The following is an 18,480-nucleotide window of genomic DNA, read 5'->3' as shown; positions in this document are numbered from 1 at the left end:
CTCTGCCTTGTCAGACATATTGCCATATTTAGACTGAAATGTGTTTTTGCTGTGCATCACAAAGTGTCTTTAACCAAGCAGAGCGACAACATACACAGAGGAGTTTGAGGGATTTCGGGGCTTTTTAGGTGAGCCTCTGCCAAGTGAAGAACATAGTACAAAACAAAAGGTGTGACATTTACTGACATATGTATTAACATTTAGTTTTTTTACTGAGAAATTAAATTGGGTAATCTTTTTACTTTGTTTTAATTAACTCATCAATATTATTGGACGGCAATCAACTTAAGTGGTTTGCTGAAGATAATCAAAGATATGCCCACTGTGCTTCCATTAATAAAATACAGAATAATTCACAGACTTTACAGTTGACTCCAACATGACACTTGTTGATTGATCACTAAGAGTATTATAGAGACTCCACAGAGAGGCCATTCACTGAAACAGTACTACACACGAATATTCATGATGACAACAGACAGCATGAGTGATGATGATGATGATGGAAACCACAGCTCATATGTGCAGAAATAAAGAGAATCATCAAGTGTTGGACCAGCTAACATTGCTTGAGGTCAATATCTGTTCTGCTGGCTACTAAATATAAATTGTTTTTGAAACATCTCATCTTCTCCAAACTGAGAAAAACCTGTAAGTTGCAATAGTTCAGCCTCACAATTCAATGCAACAACAACAACAACAACAACAACAATGTGCAGTCTTTTTAACATATTTTCTCCATTACACAAGCTTAAAGCAATGTATTTTAAAACTTTTCATGAATCACTATGGCTTGTACAGTTCACATCAGTTGATCTGTATTTTTATTGTTATGCATTGAATATGAAATATCCACTTTGTCAGTGTTTGTCAGTTTTCGAGTAGAATAGAAAAACAGTCCCTGAAAGAAAAAAGTCGGGAATCTCTGCTCTAGAATCACATTTAGCCTCCTGTGAGGATCAATGTTCTGTCATTCACTCAGAATGTAAAGTGTTGGTCTCTAATTGAGACCGCTGCTGTTTTAATATTGTCACTGGGAAGCCGCTATCTTTAGGTCTGAAGCATCCTAATGAAATATGGATGCATTGCATGTCTGCCTTGTCTTGTGTAGCCCTGCACAGCCCCTAAAATACTCCATTATTAATATCAATGTTGCAGAATCTCCCACTTGGTGCGATCTTGTCTCATCTATATGCCAGGTCCTTCTGCTCTCAGCCAGGCGGGACTAGCTGTTTCTCTGTGCTAAACCTCATTCAACCTCTGACATTTTACCATTTTCACTGGAGATGGAATCTGCAATAAAAGGCCATCAATTCTAACTGTTATCAGCTTTTATAAAATATTTCAGATGTTTGTCTTGAATGTGGCACTATTTTATTTTATCAAGTTGAAACTTTTTCAACTTAAAAAGCAAATTGTAAACCCAAGCCAGTTGACAGAAGTGATTTGTTTGAGTGGAGAGCATACATTGCTGCCTCTGTACTCGCATACACTTCTCAGACAGCACTAAGAGTCCACAATCAGCTTCATCAGGAGATTATTTACAACCTTGGTGGAAGTTTTTTTTATATATAAATATGAGGCAGACAGGTGAACAGATTGAGCCAGAGGACCTCAAGGCAGCTCAATGGTTCATACCAAACTTTGTCACTCAAACAGATAATTAATTCATTGTATAGGATGTCAGATACTGAGCTGTCTTTGTCAGCATTCTGTGGCTTTTATGGTTTTAAACCAGACAGCTGTTTGAAAGCAGTTCACTTAAGTGCTCTAACCACAACAGAGCCATTATACTGTCTGTACGAGATTCTTCAGGGCTTTGTTGAATAAATGGAGAAACAGAAGATGCTGACCGAGCAGCATTCCTCTACTTTCATTTATTAGTCATTAACAATGAGATCAGTCTTCAGAAACACTCAATGATCTCAACCCAGACTTCCATTCAATAATAATCTACACTGATTCATGTTTATACAGAGGATTATAGATTCAGGGTCAACGGCAGTTAATTTTCTGAGCACTGAATCAGATTTGGTTGTAGTGTATCTGATGATTTGATATGAATCAGTAGTGACATGGATGGTGTGAAAGGTTATGAAGAGGATCCTTAACCTGAAACCCGAGGATCAGTGATTCGACCAGTGCTATTACCATTATTAGTACAACCTTTATCTCCATGGTAGATTTCCCACCAGTACTCTGAGGTCTAAACAGGATTTTATGAAGTAATTTTTTGGCCTCAGACTCATTCAGATTAAAGTCCATATTCCATTTAGGCTACATTGAATGTTGACCTGCATCCTTTCAGGGTTCACTGTCCCCTTTCTCCAGGTTAAACAGAGGGCAGCAACACGCTTTTTACAGTTAATGTGTGACAGATGACTGACTGATGGTCAATAAGTTCAGTTAAGTGTGTTGCTGAAACCTCCTTTTGTGTTTTAAATGGTGTTTGACATATATTACAGTAAAACCTTATAACCTACTTTTGCATTTAAAGGCACACTATGCAATATTTTTACCTTAATATAACAGCTTCGAAGTCATTCCGATGGTAAACAAACTCGTAGTATAGCGAATCGTCCTGATAGCAAAGCAGGAGAGGGACGCCGTTGGCAGAACCAGCAATGCAAGTCTGAAAAGTGGCGCCCTGCCAAATCTCGCGAGAATCACAAATTGCTTTACGGCATTCACTCAGACATTAACTGGTCACTAGACATCTTCGGAGTCTATCTTTGCCTGTTCGATGTCCGGCGCTTCCATCCTACTGAACATGTGTGTTTTCAGTGTGTTTTTTGCTATTTTCAACTCTTTTCTTACTTTCTTACTTTTTTACTACTTTGTTCACGTCGCCTAAATACTTTTTTGGCGTTTTTGAGCACTTTTTATTTTTTGTTTGCACGGGTCTCCACGGCGACGGGGAGTCGCATTGTTTACACCCGCGACCAGATGATCGCCCTGAGGCACCCGAGCATCCTGATTGGAGAGAGACCCTCCATACCGGAGGAGCTGAGGAGGAGACGGCGAGGCTGCAAAGCGGGGGTTAAACAGATGATGAAGAAGAGGAGGTTTAAACTCTACATTCCTGCAGTCATCACTGGAAACATCATCACAGGGGACTTCAACCACGTTTCTCTCTCGTCCACACTCCCAACCTTCCACCAGTTTGTCCCATGCACCATCAGAGACAATAAGACCTTGGACCTGCTGTATGCAAATGTTCCTATTTTTTAAATCTGTTTTTATTTCACTCTGATGTTGCTGTGACAAGTGAATTTCCCCATTGTGGGATTAAGAAAGTTATCTATCTATCTATCTGTCTATCTGTCTGTCTGTCTGTCTGTCTGTCCATCTATCTATGTACCAGTATACAGGTGGGAGGGGATCAGGCCGTGAGTGCAGAGACGCAGAGCCGTATATATAGACGGCTCTGGTAAGTGGTATTTACAGTTAACGTTAAATACAAGTACTCCGCAGCGACTCTAGGGGTAGCTGTTTGACAAAACCGGAAAACTGCATAGTATGCCTTTAAACACATCTCCACTTGAATGTGTATGGTATCTCTGGACTCTGGTTCTCGTACAGCACAATCCATGAGGCAGTTCACTGTTTTTTAACCCAAATCTGGCTCCTGACCCATGTCAGCCTAATGGAGCTGAACCGTAGACCTGCTTTATGACATTCAATTAGCCTCTTTCATGGTGGTTTAGTTTAAGTCCTCCTCCTGCAGAGACATTTTATGTTAAAAAGCTCAATGTTGTAATAACAGATGATGGTTTTCAATTTGGATAATCAGCACTTTCACAGCAAATTAAATGGAGAGGTGCTGTAGGAGAGAGAGCAGGCTTGTAGGTCAGAGGAAAGATTTTCAACTTGATTGGACAGGAAACATTATGTGGATCAGACTGATGAAGGGGTGTTTTATCATCTTTTATCATTCCTGTTTCTCATCCTGCTCTCTCCCTCTGTTCTTCTTTCCACCTCCTCTGTCCCTCTTATTCTTTTCTGTCTTCAGACATTTGTGTTGAGGTGTGTCGAAGGTTGTCCAGTCTGTCTGTGTTCCTGTAATGATTAACTGCAGTGACACACTCCTGACATGATCAGACTGTAGAGGAATGTGGATGATGTTTCCTTTTTATAAATTTACTACCAATAATGTGACATAAACTTTAGTCAGTTCATGCTAGTGGAGCTGGGTACAGTTAACATTGTGCCCTGTCCAAGGACAAAATCTGAAATCAGTGCAGTTTATTTCTGTCTTTAAAAAATACAAATCACCTGCATTCATCTGATTGCCCATCCATTAATCCTGCAGCAGTTTCACTCTCAATTAGTGTGAGCAGAGTTGAAACACCTCAATCATAGAACTTTATGTCCCTTGTGATTACCCAGCATTCATCTTGTCCTCTTGCTATGCTATGTAATTTTAATGCAGCTTCTCATGCTCCTGTGTACTTTCTTATTTGGCAAGAAGATAAGTGTTGAGGCCCTGGAAGAAAGTGTCTGGAAAGGAACCTTCAGAGATGCACTGAAAGCCGTTAAAAGCCATGATGGAACCCACCTTAAACTCCTACCTGCTCTACTGTGATTGGTGCATTGTGGAAAGTGAAATGTACAGCAAAGTGTAGCACTTCTCTGAATTATTGAGCTGATTTTAACTTACAGTATGACACCCAGAGGCTGCTGCACTAGAAATGCTTTTAAAAAAGACGTGGGCTGCTTTTTAAATAGTTTGCTATTCATTTAGATCGATATATATTCACAGTAAAATGCACCAGGCAGTTGTGTATTTAAATAAATAAATAAAATGGTCTTGGAATGTGGTCTTAATGTCTCTCTGATCACCCCTGCACATAATCATTTTTAAAATGAAGACACTGAGCACTGTGAAAATGTAATGTCCAGAGGCTGTTTCTTCTTCATTTCAGAAAAAATGTTGCTTTGAAACAGCCTGTTACTGTCCTTCGGAGTATAAAACCTGGAAGGCGAGCAGCAAGTTTACTACGTGCAACAAGCTCTAACAGCTTTAATAAAGAAGATGATCAGATCACCAAATGTCAAGAGAGGAAAAAAAAAACAATTTTCCTCATTAAACAGAAAAATATGACTGTTCACCTTCGTATTAAAGTTTCTCTCTCATACCAAACTAAGAACTTGTTAGGCAAACTTAAAACATACTTCATTCAAACCCGACAGAAACAAAATAAAACTGACCAAACCATCTTTAATAAGTCTTTCCACCATTCCAACAATCGCCAACTGTGGTGTCTAACCGTCTACCAGAGTTATATATGAAAATAGTCTGTCTCTACGCGCTGTCGCTGCCTCTTTGGTGCCCTGACCTCCCTTGCTCCTCTACCCGCTTCATGCCTCTCCTCTCCTGCTGTCCCTCTCCTGCCCCGAGCTGTACCTGCTGTGTCCTAATATTCACCGGAGTTAGTCTTGTTTGGAACCTCTGCAAATCACCTTATAACTGTATTCACAAAGGAGTTGAAATAAACCCTTAATTCACCGCAGTTAGATGTGAAACTACTCTGGCTCTACAGCTGTTTTTCCTCTTACTCATTCAGCGGTGCAGTACACGCACTGAGCTGCTGAATGAATGTCTGTCACTGAGCAGCTCTCATTCTCCAGAAGCGGACCATTAATTTAACACAAAAAACAACAAAAATCGCCCCCCCAAAAAAACAACCACTGATTAACTCAGCCAGTCGCCCAACCTTACTTTAGACATTATAAATGTAGTATGACCTTGTGTTTCACCAGGAGGGACGTCCACACTCACTTATCTTTGCTATCTGATGTTGACCTGAGTTGGTGCACTCTGGCCCCGCCCCCAAGCCCCACTAAACCCATTAGTTTCTGACCATTTGATTAAATGTGGCCATCAATTCCCACAGGAAATGAGTTAAGTTCAGCATCACCTGATCAGAGCTGCCAGCTCCCTAATGGAGAGAGAGAGAGCAGGGGTGGAGAGAGGGATTGTTGGAGGTAGGAGTTCACATTGACAATGGAGGGATGAGAGGTGGGAGGAGATGAAACAGCTTAATGTGAAATACAAACACACACACACTGAGAAACATCCAGCGCCCTATTGTTCCTGACTCATTGGCAGCTTCCAGCCGCCTGAGGGCTTCACATATTGTTGCTTTAGCAATGAGGAGTGAAAATGTTTGAACATAAAGGCTTCTGATTGTATATCTGCTGTCTCTATAAAGGCTGCTGGAAATTCATCAACCTCATTTATTTCTGCTGTAGTTCATATTCTGCCGATGCCTTTTGCTTCTGCTTTTACTGTTTGAAATGTTCCATTACTTCCTTTATAGGCAGTTCTCTGCTATCTTGCTCAACATTGTGTCTCTAAATGCTGTTGCACCCAGCATGAACGAAACAGGTGTATATCAGAGACAGAGACTCTCCACAGGTTGTTTGGTATCAGGGTCTGTTGTTTTAATGTCATGTGTCATGCTGGCAGTGTCAGGAGAGACTCCAGGAGTGCATGTGACCCACAAAGAGGTGTAGAGAGAGACACAGCAGGCAGGAGGCCAGGAGAGAGAGCAACACAACACAATCCACTGCCAAGGTTACGCACCTACACAGCTACACACACTGCCATATTGCCAGAGGTTAGTCAGCTGGCTGGCATATAGATTTCCACTATTAAAGCAACTGAGTGGCATTAACAGCCTCTAGCCATGGAAAAGGAAAAGGAGCAGCCTGTGACAGCAGGAGAGGCCATGATGGGAACAGTGAGGGAGCTAAGAGCCACAGTGTGTCCCAAAGGTGAGATACAAGACTGACACATGCAGTGATGTAGGTTTAAACATGACAACCTGGCACTGTGGAGCTGACTACACTAACTTGTCTCTGATCATTTATGATACCTTCTCATGAAATAATATTCTTACCACTCTTTCACAATGTGCCTCACACCATATAACTATTAAAACCATGTGAAATCACAGTCTCCTGTGGTGTATTGGTTAAATGTGATGAGCAAGTCTTTATTCTCTACCTGCTCTGAGGCATCAATCCACCACCACATGCAGACATTTTCTTCTTGGAAAAAACAGGACTTATTTTGGCAGATTTTAGCATGTTGGTTAAAGCTAATTCCAGCATAATGAGGAATAAAAATCCTAAAATTTGTCACACACACCCCTTCTCTCTGCAAATTGTTGCCATTTGATTAATGTGACGTTTGAATAATTTGATTCTGTACTGAGAAATATCGTCTGGTTTTCTTCTATAGAGAAATGTGTCAAGAGTAAGAAGGTCAACTACGACAGCCAGCAGATGATGATGATGATGATGATGAATCATAGATGTACATCTGAGTCTGGGGCAGCTGTTTCCAACAGATAAACTCGAGCACTCTCAGTGTAAAGCAGAGAGCAGAAGCAAGTGAGTGGATAGTAAATACAGTCCAGCATCAGGCATTTGAGTTGATGGACCAAACCAGACATCAGTGGACAGTGAATGTAGTCTAGTATTCATCAGGTGACCAGAAACACAACAACTCCAGCTGCTTGTGTTGTTCTGTGTCTGCTGGATGTGTGAGAAGGCTGTTGTTGGCCAATAGTTCAGCCATAAGTAAGCATTAGCTGATTGCATATCAAGACTGGTTTTCTGGTGTGTTTTGTGTCTTTCTGCCTCTTAGTGAGTAACTCTAACATTAGTTCATAAACATGACTTCAAGCTGTTTATTAGCAGCATAATGATGTTTCCTGTATGTGTTTAAATGAACGATATGTGATGAAGTCCGGAGGCCTCGTCCTCCTTGGTGAATTGAAGTGTAAAAGCTCATTGAGCAGCTGTAAATACATGTAATCCAGCAGAGCCCTGGGGTGGCAGCATTAGAGAGGGAGATGAAACAGACCCTCAATAAAGAGGCCACACAAGGCTGACTGCACTTCACAAAACATTACAGTAATTGAATTTGCACCAACTGTATAGGAATGCTGTTTGTAGTAGATGAAGGATCAGCTATTTAAACCACAACACTAAACAGAAACCAAGATTGTTGTAGACATATTTAGATATAAGGTGATAGCTGAACTAATAGACTCCTTTAAAAGTCATCTATTTAGCTTTTCACTTGGAAAGTTGGAGAGGAAAGAAACCAGAGTTACCGCTTTTCTCTCGTATCGTCTCTATATGAGTCATGTCAATAAAAGTTGTGCTGCACACACACAGACACACACACACACACACACACACGCACACACACAGAGACAGCGACTTGCAGTTTCTCGTTTCCAAAGAACCGTCCACATTAAGGTTATAGGTTAAAACTGAAAGCAGAAAACATGCTTCACTCACTGAGCTCACACACAACATAATACAACTGAAATGGCTTGTATGTGGTCAGTCTAAGGAATATGAGCTGCATCTTAAACAAATAAGTTATAGGAGAACACGTGATATGTTATTTAATCAGTACTTATTGATTTGTATGCGTTGTTGATATGTCCCTTTGATAGCAAACGTTCTGCATTAATGACTGGAACATGAAGTATCAACCGCATGTCTGTCTTGTCCTTGCTTCTGGAAATAAATCATTTTTGTGTTGCTCAGATGAAATAATCAGGTCAATCAGGATGGTGATGTCATGTGATGATGACTGTTGTTCTCCATTTGCAACAAGTATATCTCTTCCTTATCCAATAAATATGAATATGTTATACTATCCTTTTAATGTGTAATGGTTTGTCAGTCCCTCCAGAAAAATGCGGAGTTTTTTTGTGATTGTTGCAGGCCAAAATCCTTGATTATGCAGCACGTTTTCCTAAAAAACGCAATGGAATATGCGACAATTTATGCAATTTTTTGCGATGAAATTACGGGAATCTGCAGCTTTTCGATGACATTCACGTAGCGTAATTACATCACTTCATAACGTTCCCATGGCAACAGGGGAAAATGGCCGCTCTTGTGTGAAGTAAACGCAACATTTTTCAACTTTCTGCTAAGATGTGTGACTTTTTTGCTACGTAAATGCGGGGATTATGAAATCATGCAAGCCCCTCATATTTTGCGCGGAAATCGGCAATTTATGCGGCGAAAGTGCGGTGTATTTGAAAAAATGCGGCCCCCGCATAAATATGCAGACTTTGGCTGATTATGCATTGAATTATGCGATCGCATAATCGCGTTTTTCTGGAGGGACTGGTTTGTATTTGATCCTTAAATTGTCTGAACTCATAATCACCACTTTTGTAAAGTTGTGAGTCAAATGAAAATCTTATACTTACTGTGAGTGGTTGAAATCTTGCCAGATAAAACTCATTGTGTAGATAAAAGCTCTATGCAACACTGCCCATATTTTACAAAGGACCCCCAACCTTTCTCTTGACTCTTCCATTTTAGTTGACAACCTCTTTATGTCTACATGTTTAAAGCTGTTTTGTTAATGATGTCTAATTATACTGAAGAGTGAGGTGAAAGCTGATTCCTCCACATCACCATTGTTGAGAGGCTTTAAATCAGATTAGTTGTCCACAGCTGACTGTCTGATATCCCACTGAAACCCTCTGGACAGACTCCGATCTGTCTGGGAACCTGCAGTGAGTTCAGGAATGTCTTTCACTGAGTGAGATTCACTGACTGAACTCTCACCACTGATCAGATTGACAGAATGAGAGAAACATGGGAAGCTAACTGTTGAAATGCAGTTTCTGGTCTGAATGTTCTCTACTCATGTAGTACCTCAATCAATGCTGGTACTGACCCAGCTCTCTGAGCAGAATGGATGTCCATTCAAGTAGAGACAGAGCCTGTTAGTGTAACCGTGTCACTTTTGATCAGATCAACCGTAACTCAGTTCTCACATGTTATTTTAGGTTTATAATAGTACAGAAACATAGACTGTTTCCCTTTGTTTTCAATGTGAGATTATTGAAATGTTATTTTGAACCCTCCTAGTGAAGACCACTATGACTGCTTCATAAAGATACAAAATTGGTCCGGCTAGAATAAGCCGTGTTTCTGGTGTCCAGTCATCCCTGTAGCTCAACCAGGCACAACCTGAATAGACAAACCTGTGGGATCACCACCTGAAAGGTGGAAGTGTGTGTGTAACGCCAGTGGACAAAGAGCAGGGACTGATCTGATGTAGGCTTTTTAACTTTGATAATGGCAAGAAATAACTTTTTTAATTTTTTTTATTTTTAGCTTTTTTATGATCATATTTGGATTATGAACTGTGAATGTAATGCTTTGTATGAAAGGAGAAAACAAAAGTCATGCCATGATCTAATATTAATTACTGACTAGTGACAACCATCAATATGTGAACAGATCAGGTTATCTTCCACATTTACAATAGAAGTTGAAATATTTTTCCTGTATGGCACGAGCGATTTCATCTAAACATCAAAGTGCAGGAAATGACCAGGACATTGTCTCGTTGTTAAGGTGGTCAAGAGGAACCACAGACCAGCTGTTGACCTTGTGTTGTATGTTGTAATCAGGCTGTTGTAGATGCTGCAGGGTCATACTTTACACATAAACCCTTAGAATGAAACACTGGAGCATGAGAGCTCCTGGCCATGCAACACACAAAAAAAGTTTCCTCTTCGTGTGTGTGTGTGTGTGTGTGTGTGTGTGTGTGTGTGTGTGTGTGTGTGTGTGTGTGTGTGTGTGTGTGTGTGTGTGTGTGTGCATAACAGTGGCTGTGTGGTGGTAGAAAATATAGATTTTATAGATAGACTCTGTTTTGATTAAAGTCAGTAATTTTGTCTTGAGTGTCTCAATGAAAGTCTACATGTCTCCACGTCCAGCTCACAGTTCTCACTTCCTTTGTGTCCTCTATAATCTCTATTCTTTCATTTATACTGGATCCACTCAGTAAAGGCCCATTACTTTTTAGTACGTATCATTAAATGTTCACATTAAAAACTTCATCATTAAGAACTGCAGAGGAACTAATCTGTGTGTCTGAACCTGAAGGTGAAAATTGTCAAATGAAGTATATGATGTAGGATAACACAATAATGTTGCCCCAGTCCTCCATTTTACATCTTATATTTTACTCTGTGGAGCTCCAGACCAATACCATCCAATCAGTGTTCTCTATGGGCTGCGTTGTAGAATTTGAATCAATGAAGCATTAAAGTGGAGGCTGGGTGCTGTTAAAGCTTCAATTGGAGCTGCTTATCCTTCACAGCTGATGGAGATCTGACTCTGGTCTTCCCTCCATCTCTGTCACAATTGTGTTAAAAAGCATATAAACAAGCAGGAATATCACCGATGTAGAAATAACTGAGACAGACAGAAACAGACAGGTGAGGAACATAAAGATAGACAAGTTAATGCAGACAGGTCCTAGAGAATCACATTAAATGAGTTCAGGCAGCAGTGTTCAGTTATTGTCTGAATCAACTGAACTCAGATCAGTGCTGCTGGAAGATCTTTTGAATAACAGTGACAGCACTGGTATTACTCTGAGAGTCAATCATACGCTGTTTATCCTCTCATCTCACTCCCTCATGGTTCAGTCCTCTACTGAGAGAGAACCTGTTCTGGTTGATACTGACAGGAGATCTGATCAAAACTCAGAACTGAGGAAATTATACAAATATCATCTGCAAACGTGATCTGTGTCTCCTCAGACAGACAGCAAGCAGACTTAAGAAGGTTAGTCAGGATCATGTTAGGTTGAGAAATCATCTTTAGATTAAATCATTTGAAGAAGGTTCAGTGGGAGTTGAATTGTATTGCTCACATGTATTAAGCTTCAGTCCACTATAAACAGAACAGTTGACATATATTTAATTAACTACATAGATATTGCCTGCTGAAATGCATCAAGCAGGATATACAATGTGTGCTTTCCACTTTGATGAGGTCTCTAATTGAGTAGTGATCGCTTTAGTATCCATTCTGTCAAACAGCTACTGCTGTACATAAATATTAATGCAGACATTATCTTTAAAGACCTCATGAGTTTGATTATTCCTTTAAATAAATGGAACATCAGGTGAATATTTTTCCCTTCCAGGCAGATTTTCAGTGGGCCACAAGATGCATTAAGATAGCAGACCTTGTACTGTAGATGAAAGCCAGTCTGAGATCATGAGATGTAAGTTGTGTTTTAGCAGCAATACAGCTAACATTTCAAATCACATTACTGGTCAACCAAATATTCTCTTCAGATTTACTGAACCAAGCAGCCCTAAGGTCATATTGTCAGCCTGATGACCAGAAGGTTGAGGTGAATACCTCGACTAGATGAAATATTAAGAAGTTCTGCACTCAGAAAGCCTGTTTTTCAGTATTGCTGACATTTCAAGGCAATAAAAACTTTTAGTAATCAAAAATACAAAATTCTCGCACTGGGGATTAAAAACATGTTTCCTTATCAGCTTTGTCATTTTCTGAGATATTCCACCAGCTTAACTTTCCTCCTTACAATAGTGAAACACATCACACAGTGATGTGATGTGAGGAATAAACTTTACTGAATTTCCATTCATGATGTTGTTTTGTCTTTGTTGGCGCAGCTGTTGGAGAACATCATTCCCACACTGTCTTTACCAAAGCCAACATGTTCTGATTTATGGATCCAGCAGGTCTGGACTAGATTGGAGACTTATTATTAGTTATTGTATTTTAAACATTTATTTTGACCCTAAAATTACAAGCTGAATTACAGATTTTATATTTAGTAACCAGTTCCTCCTGACTGTGCTGACTGAGCAAGCGGGGCAAGCACACACAACTTGGTGCAGGAAGTCAAACACAGAGAAGGACGATAGTTTGACCGAGCGGGGTTGGAGTTTAAAGTTCTTTCTGTCCAGTCAGTCCTGTCTCATAGAGCTCAGATTACTAAAAAGGTAAAATATAATACTATTTACAACCTTAACTGCTGTTTATGTCTGCGTGCTGGCTTTAAGATGATTCAGTTCATGTACAGTGTTTTGGTTTTCTAATTATTTGTCTTTCTCTTTCTTTTTCTTTTTCTGCATGCTGTTTCCTGTTCGTCTCCATCCTGAACCTTCATCTGTGGATCTTGAAATGCAGGTAAAACACAATAGTTCTTATGTAAATGACATATGAGGCTGTTTGATGGTCTAACTGTGAGTTTGTATATGTGCAAGCTGTGTGGAACTGACCACAGCTGCTACTTGCTAAATGCAGAGTTGGCCTCACTGCTCTTTTCTGCCTTTTGGTGCTGTTTGGAAGGGTGGACAGTGGATTACAAAGGGTTGTTTTTTGAATCACTCCAGTCCTCCCAGCTCCCTCCTACATTTGGGGGCTGTGGCTCAGGAGGTAGAGCGGATCGCCACTCATAAGAAGGTTGGCGGTTCGATTCCCTTGAGCAAGATACTGAACCAAACTGCTCCTGATGCTGTGCATTGGCGTATGAATGTGAATGAATGATTAGTTTCTGTTTGTGATGCCATCACTGTGTGAATGTGGCGTGGAGTGGTTGGAAGACTAGAAAGGCGCTGTACAAGTACAGTCCATTTACATTGGCCTGTGTTAAGTTTGACCAGTTGCTGCTTGTTTATGTTCTTTCACCGCATGCAGTGACAGCCATGTGGTTAGTTTTTGATGAATTGCTTTCGTCAGGTTCAGCTGCTTTGGTGGCAGAACTGCTCACAGCCTAAACCCAAAGATCACCATAATGGAAGCTCACCAGACCTCATTTTCAGAATGCTAAAAAGGTCTGTGTGCAGGGTCCTCTGTTTCCTGCTGTAGGTGGTCTAAAGTCAGAGGAGATGCAGGCTGTCATTATTCATTAGAGGAGGTCCGATTTGGCCTTGCTGTGACTTTTTAAATATTGGTCAAGAAGCTAATTTAATTCAAACACAGTGTATCTCATCCATAACAAACTGCTGTATGAATGCAGATCAGTCTGTAGTGAGAGAGTTACCTCAGAGAAAAAGACTGCTGTATGATGGGACTGCTTCCAAATGTTTGAATGGATCTACATTTTAAACCCCCCCACATTTTCTCTGACTTAACAATGTATTTTCTGCATTACATGTTGTGTTTACAACTCTCAAGTGTAAAACAAGCATTGATTTTAAGGTTAAATGATAATTGCTGAAAGAAATCTAAAGATGGATATATACGGGAAGAGAGAGAGTGAACAGGGGGGTAGTAGGTAGTCTGGCAACATTTTCTCACACACAGCATCTGTATTGTGGCACAGTTCATGCACTCCTCTCATATATTTATATCATGTTCCTATGGTTGCAGTTGTCCTAGATTTGTTGCGTTGACTTAAATAACACCATTCAGCGACTGTACACTGTCTATAACTTGATGGTCTGATCCTGCATTCACACATACAATGTAATGCTGTTCCTTTAAGAGGATGCTGTGGACAGATACAGTTCAGGATTATTCACCATGTTGGAATAAAAAAGGGAAAAAAAAGTGCATGGTTTGAGAGTTGAGATGATGGTTGAGATGTTTGACAGTTTGCCAGATAGAAGTTACACATCAGAAACACAGTTAGACATGACCGACACGGCCAACATGGTTGGTGGTCTTAATCTGGGGGGAGGACTTGGTCCGACAGGAAATGTGGAAGTAGACGAGCTAACAAGTCTGCAGAGACAGGAGAATCCTCGGGAGAACAGCGGAGGTCTCTCCTCCCTGTTCTGTCAGTTCAGGAAATTCTGCTGAATCAAGCAGCTGGATGCAGGAGAGTAAAAGACCAGACTCACCCAGTGGGTCGGTGGGAAACATTAGTATTAGTAGGTTGAGCTATGACTTGGTGTTTGGGAACATGTTAAATAAACAGCTGAAGAAGAGAATGAGCGATCATCAGTTTGTCCGTTTGCTCACTATCAGCAAGGTTTAAAATCTGCAGCTCAGCCTCTGCTCCGCATTTCTTTTCTGTTGAGGCTTCAGGGACTCCAGCCTGATAGATCCACATCCACAGCATACAGGACAGTGACCCTGTGCAGCTCACTGACAGATACATTCAATAACTATCAAAACAAACATGTCAAATGTCAGATCTTCTCAGAAGAAGTTGGCAGTTTGAATTAAATCCAGAGTCAGAAGTTATTTTGAGCCTCAGGTACCGGTGTGTGTTTTCTGCCTCAAAGAACCAGGAGTCTTTCATGTTGGGTTGCCCAGGGATGTTGTACTCTACACTAGGGGTGGGCGAATCAATCAAAAAATATTGATACTAGATATACTACATCTCATTTTTGAAGAGAAAAAAGCGATCCCTTTCTCTCTTCTATGTAGAACTGTGTGCAAATGAGTAAAACTATTCCTCTCTTATTCTCTTCTGTCTGTTCTCTGCTGCTGTTGTCGTGTTTTGTGCAGTGCACTCGCACAGGACACCGCAGCACACTTCCTGTCTGACACAGACACACATGGCTGAACAAAAGAGAAGTATCGTTTGGTGCTATTTTCAAATCTGTGAAATGTCGGCTGTTAAGGTTGTGAACCATTGCTCTACGGAAAGATGAATGGTTGTGCTTTTGTTTAGTTATTTACACTTTAAAAAAAAATGTATTGTTGTCCAGCAATACATTTTGCACGGTGTTTATTAAAAAAACAACTTCACAATAATAGAATCAAATATTATACTATATAATAAAATATAACAATTATTTTTGTTATTTGCTTTAAAGTCTGTCCTGTGTTTTAACATACATGTTAAGCATTAACATGCGGGACGCTAACAGACTCAATAAAGTGAAGGCCAGTGGCTTTGTGGGAGTGGAGCTAGACTCAGCAGTGTCAGAGAGGAGGATGCTGTCCATGCCATCTTGGACAATGTCTCCCACCCACTCCACAGTGAACTGGTCAAACACAGGAGTACTTTCAGTGCAAGACTCATTCCGCCGAGATGCACCATAGAGCGGCACAGGAAGTCATTCCTGCCTGTGGCCATGTAACTCCTCCCTCAGAGTGTCCAAAACTCTGAGTCATCACTCACTTAACAGGTGTTGAATGTTACTGTTACTGTGGTTAATGTGCACTTAGTTTATTAAGGTGCAATACCCAGGTCAATGTGCAATACAATGTGCAATACACCGGATAATTCTGTAATTCTTGTAATTATACACTTATTATTTGTTATAGTCTGTAACTTCTGCACCACCACAATCATTACTATTACATTTCTGTTGGTACCTACTATAGAATACATTTACATTTATTTTGTATATGTTAGCATCTATTACTCAACATTGTATGAGTAGAGCAACTGTAACTGTATAAAGTATTTCTGACTAATATGGCTTCAGTCATTTAGAAAGCACTACATAAACTCATTTACATTAAAGTACAATTCTGGCCCCCTTATAATTGGTATTGGATCGAAACCAAATATTGCAGTATTCCACCCCTCATACACACCTAGTGTATATACACACAGCCTCTCACACCACTCTGAGTTGGAGGGGAAACTGTTGCTATTTCTCTTTTCTTCTGTCTAATTCAGTGACACTTTTCAGACACGCTCTACCATCAGGAAATGTCATCACAGCTTTACTGTCAAGTTAAAATATGACACACCAAAGCGTGCTGAGTCCATCTGAAACATTGTGTATAAGAAACTGAGATATTTGACTAAATAAATAATATTACTCTGTCCATGCTGCTTCCAGAAGATATTTTCTCACTTTCTCAAGTCAGTGAGATGTAGGACAACAGTGTCAGGGTATGACCTGTTTCTATTCACAAGTACTGAAGAGAAATAGGAATCACATAAATATCACCTATTTATATTAAGTAATATCATATTGTTTCATCAACATTTTAACATCAGTAATTAGCCAATAAATGGACTCCATTCCTGCTGAGTTATTAACTTACGCTGATGATAACGTCAGATTTGGGAGCCTCAGAATTTATCTTAAATAATTTATTCTTAAAATGAGATTAAAAGCCAGTAATAAAGCCAGTAATTCTATTGAAGTTGATGGTATTTCATACTATATTTTTTAATACCAACAATAAAATTGAACAGGGCACATGAGAAAGATCACATGACACAGAAAGGGAGACAAGGTGAACCAAGAAAGGGAGAGATTTAGTCTCCTACCAGCCGTGTTCTAACCCTCGATGTCTGTGAGCTGCATGAAGAATGATGCTGTGACAGTTTAATAAAGTTAAAAGGTTTCTGCTGTGGAGTCTCAGATCTACACTTTAAGCTTTCACGGTCAGACATCTATCAGAGCTGAAGGAGACCGAGAGGAGGAAGAGGAGGAGGAAGAGAAGACTGTAAGAGAGTCAAACCAAGAGAGGAGAATATATCTGCCCTTGAAATGTGATCAATGTTGCACTTCTACAGAAGAGATAAATATTTACACTCACACAGCACACTGCACACAATGAGCTCACACAGCAGTGTTAAATGGAACCAAAACTTTAATCTAAATACTGAAATAAAACTCAAGAACCTTTTTTTTTCCCCCTTGTGGACCATCCTAAGGACAGAAATACTTTGGCAGTTTTGGTTGAATGTCTGTGTTAACTAAAAATATTTGTTTCTTAAACCAGCATACATGTCCAGTATACAAAGAGCATACAAAGAGATTATTTTATTGTATCTAAGATTAAACAAAAGCCATAAATATGAGTGCTCACACATTCACTGATTTCTCTGCACTCACAGAGCAGAATATTTGCTTGGAGTCTCTCAGCCTCTGTGCATTCTTTTCCAGACTATTAAAGCTGGTGTTTAGCACTGTGACCTTCGAGCAGTGCTGTGACATGTCTTAACTCCAGTGTGTTCTGCACAGATGCTTGATAACATATTGAGCATAGTGTTAGTTCAGGCAGGGCACGAAGTCAGGCTTAGCTTTCAGTTACAGCTATATCATACGATCACAGCTAGTCATAAACATACATCAGCTGATTCCTCTAAGCTTCCCATTGGATACCATACACAGTCAGCTGACAGCTCACCTGATTTCCTCAAGCATCCAATTGGCTAACATCTACATGGCGCCTTATTTAAGCTGCTTTAGCCTGCCTGCCTATCTCTGCTGCTCCTCTACAAGCCTTTTTGCCAGGATGTTGTGTGTGTACTTGTGGTTTGTCGTTTGTTTCTACTTGTCCTGTCTGCGGTGAGTATCATGGCGGGTCGATTGCATTGTGAAGTCTCAGCAGCGATCTCGGCTGTTGGGGAGAGTGTCGCTTTTGAACAATATCCGCAGTTCTGTCCGGCTGCTCTGGTTCTGCGGGGTCTGCAGAAGGGGGGGAGGAATTGCTCCTGCGGCTCCACTGCGGTCCCGGCTCCGGTTCCGGCTCCGGCGCTGCGCTGCCTTTCAGGGGAGCGCGGGTCCGAGGCGCAGCGGCCGGCTCCACCTGTCTTGCTTGTCAGCTCTGTCCAACATCCGGTTGTCGCTTGCCGTCATGGGTTCAAGGGTCCAGGGTTCGGTTTGGCACGTCAGGCCGGACAGTCTTCCTCCGCAATTGTTTCCCTCTTCGCTGTCTGCAGGTAGAGCGCATGGTCCCACAGGTGCAGCGCTTGACGATGACGTCACAGCAGCTTGTTTG

General features: G+C 40.6%; 1 protein-coding gene across 3 annotated transcripts in view; it reads left to right on the top strand.

Moving 5' to 3' along the window:
- lsamp (limbic system associated membrane protein) overlaps positions 1-18,480 on the top strand; it is a 1,177,706-nt gene that overhangs the window by 371,478 nt on the left and 787,748 nt on the right. The window lies entirely within an intron of this gene.

The sequence above is a fragment of the Dicentrarchus labrax genome, unplaced genomic scaffold (assembly GCF_905237075.1).
Source record: "Dicentrarchus labrax unplaced genomic scaffold, dlabrax2021, whole genome shotgun sequence".
Lineage (NCBI taxonomy): Eukaryota > Metazoa > Chordata > Actinopteri > Moronidae > Dicentrarchus > Dicentrarchus labrax.
The sequence above is the reverse complement of the archived record's forward strand: the minus strand, read 5'-3'. Positions and strand labels throughout refer to the sequence as shown.